The following is a 10,698-nucleotide window of genomic DNA, read 5'->3' as shown; positions in this document are numbered from 1 at the left end:
TAGCTCCATATAACAATATTACAGTTTCCCCACGTCCATAACAGAATACTAACTTTAATGGCACAAAATAACTCAAAACCTGCAACGAATAAAAGGAAGTAGTTCTAAAACAATGTCTCAGTCATTATGATAAAAGAGCTCGATCTTCTGTCTGTGTGTGCGTGTGTGTGTGTGTGTGTGTGTGTGTGTGTGTGTGTGTGTGTGTGTGTGTGTGTGTGTGTGTGTGTGTGTGTGTGTGTGTGTGTGTGTGTGATGGCTTCCTTTGCTCCCTGGTGAGCCCCGGTGCTGCTCAACTTGAGGACACGCTGCTGATTGAAGGAACGGCTACCGTTACAGTCGGTTTAGCCGTTACACAACCCCGTCAGCCCCGCTGCTGTCATACACGTCTCAGCCAGCAGGCGGCAGTGCTGCTCGACGGCCTGGAATGATGCAGCATCACCACGCAAAACAATCTCCATTACATCACAGCGTTAAGTCCACCCCCGCCTCCCACGCCGTCTCCTCTTCCTCCTCTTCCTTCTCCTCCTCCTCAGACAGGCGGGGGCTGACACACAATGCAAGCAGCCAGATGACGTCACAGAGCGCGTCGTCGCCCACGGGAGTCTCGAGACGGTAACATGCCAGCACGTGAGCTGCATTTTGGGATGCTGCTGGGAAAAAAAAACTCCTAGCAACGGTGTCAGAGCTGCATCCAGTGGATGGGATGGGAACGACAGAGAATGATTTCAACATCGGTTACAGATTCAGAAATGTTCTGTGGGAACATTTTGTACTCGGTGCAGCACAAGTGTTGATCATCAACAGAAAGGACAATAGACTTTAAAATGATTTAAACACAGTGCAGTCAGATTCTCCCCACAGATTCAAATACAGTATGGATTATATCAAATTAATTTAATTTTAAACGCATTAAAAAATGCTTTGGTGTGAAGATATGGATCAAGGTCCGCTTGACTAAAAGGTAATATGTGTCTTGTTATCAAATGGAATTATTTGCAACACAACGATAGAAACACAACGTACAACAGCCTCAAAGCTATTGGATAAAACGGATAAAGTAAAAGAACTTTTAGCCAAGTTTACTCAAAATGAAAAAAAAAAATATTTGGTTTCCTACAGATAATTGATCAACATAAAGAAAGAGGTATTTATTACATTATGGATGCTAATATTATTATTATAATATTATTTATTACAACCAATAAGCAGAGACGACTTCTCCCCTGTTGCATACCGAGCCTTCTCATTTAATTAGAATCTGTCAAGTAGTTTTTGTTCTTTCCTGCAAACAGACAAACCAAAATGCAGACGGTGAACCCACGACCTCTCTGGCAGGGGTTAAAATGGTGTTTAACATATATAATTAAGAATAATGGAGCCAAAACCAACTTTCATACACACAGCAACACTTCTTTTTTCATTTACCACCAGTGTGTATAAAAAACAAATGACTGAGGAGATATACATATATTTTACTTGAGATAATAATTTATCAGAGACATGAAATAAAGTCATGCCACATCAACTATAAAGTAGTTAGGAGTTGGGAAGAAATGGATTTTATGTAGACAGAGAGTGCAAAAACGACATTGCTGCTGCTTTTATTCTTCTTCTGATTCACATTTTCACACCTCGTGAAAGACATCCACACGCCTGCTTCAATGGCCTTCATTGGCAAGTGGACGTAACGTTTTCTTTCTGCATTGTTGGAGGTTATTAACTGCATATTTTCTGATTACTACTTTGTCTTATACTTGTTATTTTATAATATGATTTGATGAGACATTTAGTGGATGTGAAATAATAATCTTATTTCCCACTTGTTCAAAAAGTCTGATCAGTCTATAGACAATTCCCTCATGCCTTGGCTTGGGAAATCAATTTGTGCCATTGGATTATTTTTTGTTCTGTTGTGTTGAACTCTTTTGTGGGTCCAGCCTTAAGGTCTTTCTGTTGTTGTGGCTCATCCCAAGATAAGGATCATTACACTTGTTTTATTACTTTGGCTTTGAGTACTGATATTTTACTAAAAAAGAGCTAGATGAATCTTTTCTTCTCAAACAGAGACAGCTTCATGTTAACAAACAGAATCGCAAATGTGGCTAAAACCCAAATGTCCACAGACGAAGCTTCTCCCCTGTGTGTGTATTTATAGCCCTCTGCTGCATGTTGTGGAGAAAGCAGTGTCGTAGTTGTGATTTAACGTCTCCCTCAGAGAGGTGGTGGAGGTGCACAGTCCTTCACTCTGATGGCTGCGCTAAGTGTTTTTGAGCCAGTCCACCAAAACACGATGGCACTTTTGTAGAATGAGCTGAAACACGAGTCTGCAGATGAGGCCATGAAATCTCAAACCTCTTTTGCTCAGAAAACAGAATCAGACACATAAACGTGGTGAGTGGCACCAGCGTGTGTGTGTGTGTGTGTGTGTGTGTGTGTGTATTTATAGCAAATAACTAAAGTGCTGAGGGGACAGAAGTAGATTTGAAAGTGGGGACACAGTTTAGTGTGACACCATGTGCTGCCCAGCGGTGAGGCAGAGGTTATATATGGGTGCAAAGCAGGCGGATCCCTGTCCTCTCTCCCCCACTCATCTCCTATATTTAGTAAAGTGTGTGATTTAACCTTGTTTGTGAAATAGGAGGAACCCTGATTCTCATTTCAACTCTGCTGCCCTTTCTCTTTCAGTGTCGGCTGAGATTAGCCTCTGACTGATGCATATCAATCAGGCATCATGTGCATGCATGTATTTGTAGTATAAACATGTATGTGTGTGTGTTTGTATGTCTTTATGTAGAGTTTGTATATATCAGGGAAGAATGATTGATGCTCTCTAGGTGTCATCAGAACCCCACAGAGCGTGACAGTCCACCAGCAGTGGGTAACATTACCCACACTCCTTGCCCCTTTATTTGTCTGCCACGCCCCAGGGGTCTTGTTAGCTTTTCATCCTGTGATGTGGACAAGCTGTTGTCTCACTTTCTCCTGACCATTTTATAAAACTGTTCTTTTCTACACATAGACAGCAACTGGCCAATGCCAGGCTTTTGAATCAGTCTTTTCCCTTTTGAACGTTATGAGTCACAGAGCTGGCGGCGGTTTTCTCTCTGAAGACAAACTTCAGGGTTTCAAGGATTCTTTTTAACAAACCTTGATGTAGAAGTATATCCTTCTACAGATTCAGACAGAAACAACAACTATTGTTTCATACCTAGCTGAACATCATGATTGGCTTGTGTGTTGTCTGCGCAACAGCTTGTGAATAGCAACTCTATGCTAAACCTGGTGCGAAGACATTCAAAGCTCAGCCCAAGTGTCTTGATGGTTTCTGACAAGCACAGTTGTAATCTTCATGCCCAGTGCCCATGCCCACACACCGATGGGACTGTCGGTCTTAAAATGAGAAGTGTCTGGGCACATTGCTGTTGTGTTGCTTTTTTGAGACGACCAATAGAAAACCAGCTATGAGATTTTCACATGATCAACACAAGTGTTTATTACTGACCCCCTTGGCTCTAAAGTGAGAGACACATGTTCAGTGAGACACCACTCCTGTCACAGCGAGTTAACATTCAGCAGCTAGTAGCTCCACCAGGGTCCAGTCTGGACCGGCTTCTTCTGGGATAACTTTTAATGTTGTAATTTGGCACATGACAAATAAAGCTGGCATAAAATTGACTTGACTTGCTTTTGAACTATGAGTCAGGCAGTGTTACCCATGCATTTGAGTATGTACTCAAATCTACTTGCGGTACTGATAACATCCCTATAGGAACAACCTGTAAGCTGTAGCATAGAAATAAAGAAGGTGATGACAGGTGGTGACAAAGTGGCTGAAGTGTGAAGCTGCATCTCCGGGTGAGGTCATGGATCTCCTCTCCTCTGCGCCTCAATGCGAGGTGTCACTGGCGGAGAGCCTCAATTTAGAGTTCTTTGTATTAGATGTCTATAGACTGCCTGGAAACATCATTCACTTTGTGTTGAAGAGAATAGTACTGTCAATAATTATTTCCTTCAGGTTTATACAACTGTTTTTTCACGCGAAAATGCGTTTTATTATATTCTCCATTAAAGAAAGCAATGATGAGCACTCATATCTCTTCTTCCTCTATGAAGATGAAATGGATGTACATCATGACTCATGCATACAAGACAGTTTCTTGTTCTGAGGTCTCAGGGACAGACTTTAATTGTTAGACACCAGACTACACCCAGGTGGCAGTAATACGTAGGCTTCAGCTTCAGAACAATTACTCAGCTAGGTACAGCAACATAACATCCAAAATATGGCAAAGAAAAGTCTGTAGGATATTCACAGTGAAGGATAAGGAAGTACAAGGAATGAATTGTTAGCTTTGAGTAAAAGGAACTTAAAAAATATCAGTGATAAATCCCCCTTTAATCTGCAAAGTAATTGTGAAAAAGTACCGTTTTTCAGTATATATGAGGATTCAAGTCTGCAGTAAACATCTTTTTACCATTTCAAGGTTTAAAACACATTTCACACACGTAAGAGAAACAAGTTGTGATGGAAATGGCGATGTGTCGACTTGTTAAAATGCTAATTTGTGTGTGTGTCTCTTGAATGTCTCCATGAATCCTTTCCTGTCTGTTGATCATTTACAGCATTACCATAATTAAATAATGAACTACACACACTCACACACATGCATGCACAAGAGAAGTAATGATGTGTTTATGCTTTGACCTCTGCCCATTGATAAATTGTTGATGATGTCAAGGTAAATACAAGCATAATAAAGACAACTAGAGGTTTAGGGTTAGGGTTACCTGTAAAGACACCAACACTTCATTCTCTGTTTCATAGTAAACATTCTCTTTTTATTCTAATTGCACTATGAAATGTATTTCCATTCAGGTGGAGCGATGTTAATATGAATGACAATGTTTATCATCACTAATATAATTCTACTTTCACACATTCAAGATTAATTCTTCCTCAGGGATGGAACCACCAACCTTTATGCCGGTGGTTAAAGAGCTCACCTCTTCCTGTCAGGCAGTAAACAAAGGGCCTCTTTTTTACATCATTCGTAGTTTGATCAACCGGAATAGAAATCAGAATGTAAGTAGTAACAATTCAGAGCTGTGGAGGGTTGCATACCACTTATCGTCTGGGTCAGTTTTCTGGTCAGGCCCGTTACTGACAGTAACTCTGGAATCGAAAATTGGTTGCCTGGCAACTGGTCATGTTTTTTAGTAATGCACATAAAGTGTGGCCATGCTGCTCATTGTCCCTAGAAAATGCTATTTATAAAAATATTTGTTTAGGAGTTGAAAAGCACTTTAATCATTATAGGCTTATTAACGCTTGTTAATAGTGTTCAGCTCAACACATTTCTGTATTCAGAGTTTCAGGTCAGCTTTAATATTGGTTCCGCTACATACACACACAAACTAAGAGCTGAAATTGCATTTCCCTCAAACTCTAAAATGTAAAAGCTAAGAGCTAAAAATTTAAATGCGATCAGACATGATAGAAAAAAGAAACAACAACAGTCCTAATCTACATAATACACAATGGAGACTATTGATTCAGAACCTGATTATTGTAGTGCAAACGGCAGACAAGAGTGCAAAATGGCATTTAGAATAAATATTAAGTGACATAGTGTCAGTCAGTCCATGTGCTGTTTCAGTCCAGATCACAGGTTATCGACCATATACATGGCCATATACACACATCCTTACAGTAGCTTTTACACAGTTATGTGGTTTTCTTGTTTTTAAACTTTATATGTCTGTTTCAACTGTTTGCTCTGTCTCTCATCACACTTGTTTCTTGTTTTCCTCTGTCTCTTTATGTTTGTTTGTGCCGTGCGTATTCTCCCTGGTCCCTCACCTGCTGATCCACCTGTACATCCACATGTGATTGTCCCATCAGCCCAACAAGCTGCTACAGTGTTTAAGCATTGCAGTCATCATTAATCTGTTAGTACTGAGTGGCGTGATACTTCGACCGACAGTGAATTTTTGGTTTGGTTATTAAGGGTCTTTTTTGGAACTTTAGTTTAACTGTTGTTTGCCTGCAACCAGCATTACCACTGCCTGCCTACTCCTCTCTTGCCTTGTCTGGCTGACCCTTTTGTCCACAAGTTTTGGCTCTCATGTCCACAAGTATCTACCTGTCCTGTTCCACAGACAGTCCAGTCCATCCTCACAAATTTTGAAAACAAGCAACCTATTTAAAATGTGGGAATGTCATTTTATTGATCTGAAGGGTTTCCATCCTCCACATTATGACTTGTCATAACCTGACTGCTATAGGCGCACAAATGAATCCGTCCAGTGACATAAAATCAAGGAGATTTTATGATAATTTTTTTCAGACACCCTCTGACCAAAGGAAAAGAAAGTGGAAGAGAGAACCACATTTACAGCACATCCTCTGCAGTGGGAGAAACATTATATCACATTTTGATGAAAGTGCCTTCAATGAGGAACATTGCTGACTGTATGTTTGAAAGAAAAAGAACTGGATCATATTTCTTTGAAAAAGCAATTCAACATATTGCATGCACTGCAAAAAGATGCTGAAGAGAGTTGAGAAAAAGAACTTGTCACCGTGGCCCCATTACACCTATTGCTAGTTTCCATAAATAACACATAGAATTGTAAATTAAGGTGTGCTTATCCTCTGGCATACTTGCATATATGTGGAGGGAAATGCATATTTACACTGCTGACACACACACACACGCACGCACGCACGCACGCACGCACGCACACACACACTTACGCACGTACGCACGCACGCACGCACGCACGCACGCACGCACACACACCCACACACACACACACACATTGACATGTGCATAAGCACATGTTTTTCTGTCATGCAGTGTTGTGGTTGCCGAGCATCGTTAGGTGCAGAGTTATAAATCTCTCACAGGGACAGACAGAGACAGAGACAGAGACAGAGACAGAGACAGAGACAGAGACAGAGACAGAGACAGAGACAGAGACAGAGACAGAGACAGAAACGGAGACAGAGACAGCCTGACAGATAGGAGACAGGTCTGAGATTCACTTACTGTAATAGCGCCACATGTCTTTGTCATGTGCACTTAGCGGTGCAATTTAGCAAAGTCAATGCTGAACACAAATGCAGTTTACACTACGGACATGCATAGTGTTGGAGAGGTTCTGTTTAACTATAGTGGATATAGTAGACCACTTAATTTTTCAGGAAACCCGTAAAACTATACAAACACATGGAGGTTGAATAGTCTTCAGCTGGTTCTTGTCTTTTCTGAGAAAAGGCTTTGGTTCTGTCTGATGGTAACTCAGGTAAATGCAGATTACTATTAGTTATGACAGTTTGTCAGATGTTCAAATGATGCTCTGACCATCGCTGGTGGCTCCTGATGATTCTGGTTGTCCTGAGTTTTCTTTTTCCCCTTACATTTCTTCTGAATGAGCTTCCACAAGTGAGCTAAGAAATGTGCCAAAGATGTGTTCCCATGACAACCTCCATTCAGTATTAGAAACACGAGGTGTCAAGGAATATCTAGGTATGAATATGTGTGTCTGTGTGTGAGTGGGTGAGACAAACAGACAGCTGTGGGTGGAAACAAACTAAAATGAAACACAGAGAAACCGAGACATAAACGTAAAACATGATATTTGTGGTTGGAAAGGTTTGGATATGACCAGAAATCCAGATTCGTATTATTATTAAATATTATTAAAATGAATATATTTATTATTATATTTATTATATCTTATTCAACAACCCAAGGATGCATCGATTTAATGTCACATTATGAACGGGAAACACATCTGGGGTGCATTCACATTTTTGACACATGAACGCAAACTGACATACACACACAACCCAGCTCATCTGAGACAACCCGTTAAACAGTGTCATTATTTGCATCATGTTCAGCTCAGCAGTGAAAGACTTCTACAACTGTTTCTGCGATACAAGAATTTCTGGAAAAGTTGCAATACATTTTTTTTTAACACTGGATGGGGAAAAACAAATGTAACTGAGGTCATAAATGCCTTTAGATCATTAGCTTGGCTTGAAAATGCACTTATTTCATTATGAGCAAAACGGAACTAATTATTCTGTTTCTTGTGTGTCAGTAAGAAGCTCTTTATATCCTCTATCACAAGGTCACTATGTCCTTCTGCCATGTTTCTACAACAGTCCAGAGAGGACAAACCAAACACTGGAAACGGCCAAATGAGGGGAATTCAGTTTGTGGTAAATTACGACCACATTGCTAGATGTCACTAAATCCTGCACACAGTTAGTGATATTGGCTCTCGTGAAATAAATCATCTTGTGTCATATTTCTGGCTCAGCTGAACCTGACTATCTTTTTGTAATCTACTCTGCACTCCTCCGCTCCTTCTATCTTTCAGATATTTTCCTACCCAAAACTCCCTGTTCCCTCTCATCTAAATATCTCAAATAAATTGGAAGAGCGATGTCTTTTCCACATCTACGTGTGACATTCATTGACATTCTGTTTCCTCTAGCAAAAACACATCAAAAGTATTTCGAGTGTTCTTTTATTTTCTTTGACACACAACTCATATAAGCCCAAGTAAAACTTCAATGTGGTAATTCTGAGTTACAATCTTCCTGAAGCTACAAGTTATGAAGCCACCCTTCAGGAATGTGAATCTCTAGCTCATACGTGTCAAACTAAATGAATCCCTGCCTTTTCTCTCCCTATGAAATACAGCAGGAGGAACAACAGTTCTTTAGCTTTTACTGGGTTCTACATATTGTCGCAAAGCTGAAAGACACACACCAGGGCAGGGGAGAAAGATCGTACCAACCAAAGACGGTTGGTCCTTCTATTTCATGACAAGATTAATTAAATTGGTGGATTTTAGCTGGAGGGGAAAATATGATTTCTGACTCTACCAAAATCAATTTTGCTTTCATGTGAGATGGTACCTTGGTTTGAAGTGTGAACATAATAACACTGTGAGGAAGGACATGTGCTATTTGAAATCAATACAGTCAGATTTGGAGCTCAGGTATTCACGTCCATGAGGTGAAAATTTGGTGGATATCAGAATTTGAAAAGATTAAAATGGGATTTGCTGAAAAATGTGTCTCATGTGGAGAATCTGTGCAGAACTATTGATCATTTTATTTATTTTCCTCCTCTGTCTTTTTAGGAAAAGATAATGACTTGTTTTTCTGCAGGAGTTTGCACACCCCCTCTGGGTCTTGCTGGCGTGATGCTTTCTTAATGGAGGAGAGTCGGCTGGTGTGAAAATGTCAGTTTCGAAACTGTGTGAGCTGAGGTGCAGGAAGCACTTCCAAACCTGAGAGACCTTTTACTTTTACAGCTGTATAGATACCCTCTACTCACACCTTTCCAACCTTAATGGGGGTGTTGAATGTTGAAAGTGACTGCATCTCACAATGGTGAACTACTCTGGTGGTTTTAGATTTCTAAGGCTTTTTTTCTGTACTTCACAGGAATGACTTCAGAATCCTGCCCTGTCTGACTCCACCAGGGTTATGACACCAAAGAGCTTACATAGGCAAGTGACACGTTATGTCCTGTATTTCTGATTGTATGTATGTATTTGTGTTTGTTTCTAGGCAGTGACGCAGGATCATAATAATGTCACTATCTGTCTTTCAGTGGATGCTAGCCTTATCTCTACTGTATTTGGTTGGTAATGTCAGCAAGGGAGTAAAGCTTACCTGTGAACCCACAGAAAAACCACTGTGTTGCTATGAATCATGTTAAGTCTAATCTAAATGGTTGAAAGCACTTTTTCATATTATATAACGATGATGGAAGAGGAACTGTAGTCTTACACAACACTACCCATCCAAACAATTGTAAAACAAGATTTTCAATTGATTGTGTTACTACGATGGATGAGCTGGCATCTTACCCGGGGTGTACCCTGTCTATTGCTCATATCCAGTTAAATATGCTCCAGGAGACTCTTGGCCCGTAGGGTGGATAAGCAGCTGTAGAGAAGGCGATTGGGAACGTCTCGTGTAAAAGAAACTGAATGCATGAATTTAATTGTTTATCATGCATTCAATGTCTTAATTTAATTAAAGTATAAAATGCTGTCCGTATGTATAGTATCTTATATGTTGTTCAGATACAATACTATGCATACATAATTCCAAAAAGCTCAAATACTTTTACTTCATGGCTGATTAAGGTACCATTATAACTTTACCGTCTCTACACTGACACAGATCACTGCAGCACCTCCCAGCTCAGGTACCAGGCCATGTCAAAAGGTCAGGAGTTAAACCTGAAATGCCAGGAGATGAATCATGAAGGAAAGTAGAAACAGCTGCTAGTTTATTCTATTTCATTAATCTAATTACATTTTATGGAGTCCAAATGGAAAATTTTACCCATTTGGACATCAGGAAAATTACTTGAATTAAATAATTTGACAAACTGCTTTTCATTCATTTTCTAGTATTCTGTACTATGTACATTAAAGGTAACGCTTTCAGACTGTTCTAATTAATTTGCCTGGTAAATTAATTTTTTTCCCATCTGCTCAGGCTTGGATGTGACCGCCTCAGGGTCTCAGAAAGGACTGCACCTGAAATGACAGATCAGTGGGTGGTTGAGGCTGGGCGCTCCTGTCTGACTGGCCTGTGCTAATCAGGAGCTTAGCTGAAGTAGATTTGCTGTCCAGCCCATTTGACCAGTCACATCC

This window comes from Antennarius striatus, chromosome 16, assembly GCF_040054535.1.
Source record: "Antennarius striatus isolate MH-2024 chromosome 16, ASM4005453v1, whole genome shotgun sequence".
Classification (NCBI taxonomy): domain Eukaryota; kingdom Metazoa; phylum Chordata; class Actinopteri; order Lophiiformes; family Antennariidae; genus Antennarius; species Antennarius striatus.
This window is presented reverse-complemented; position numbering follows the sequence as displayed.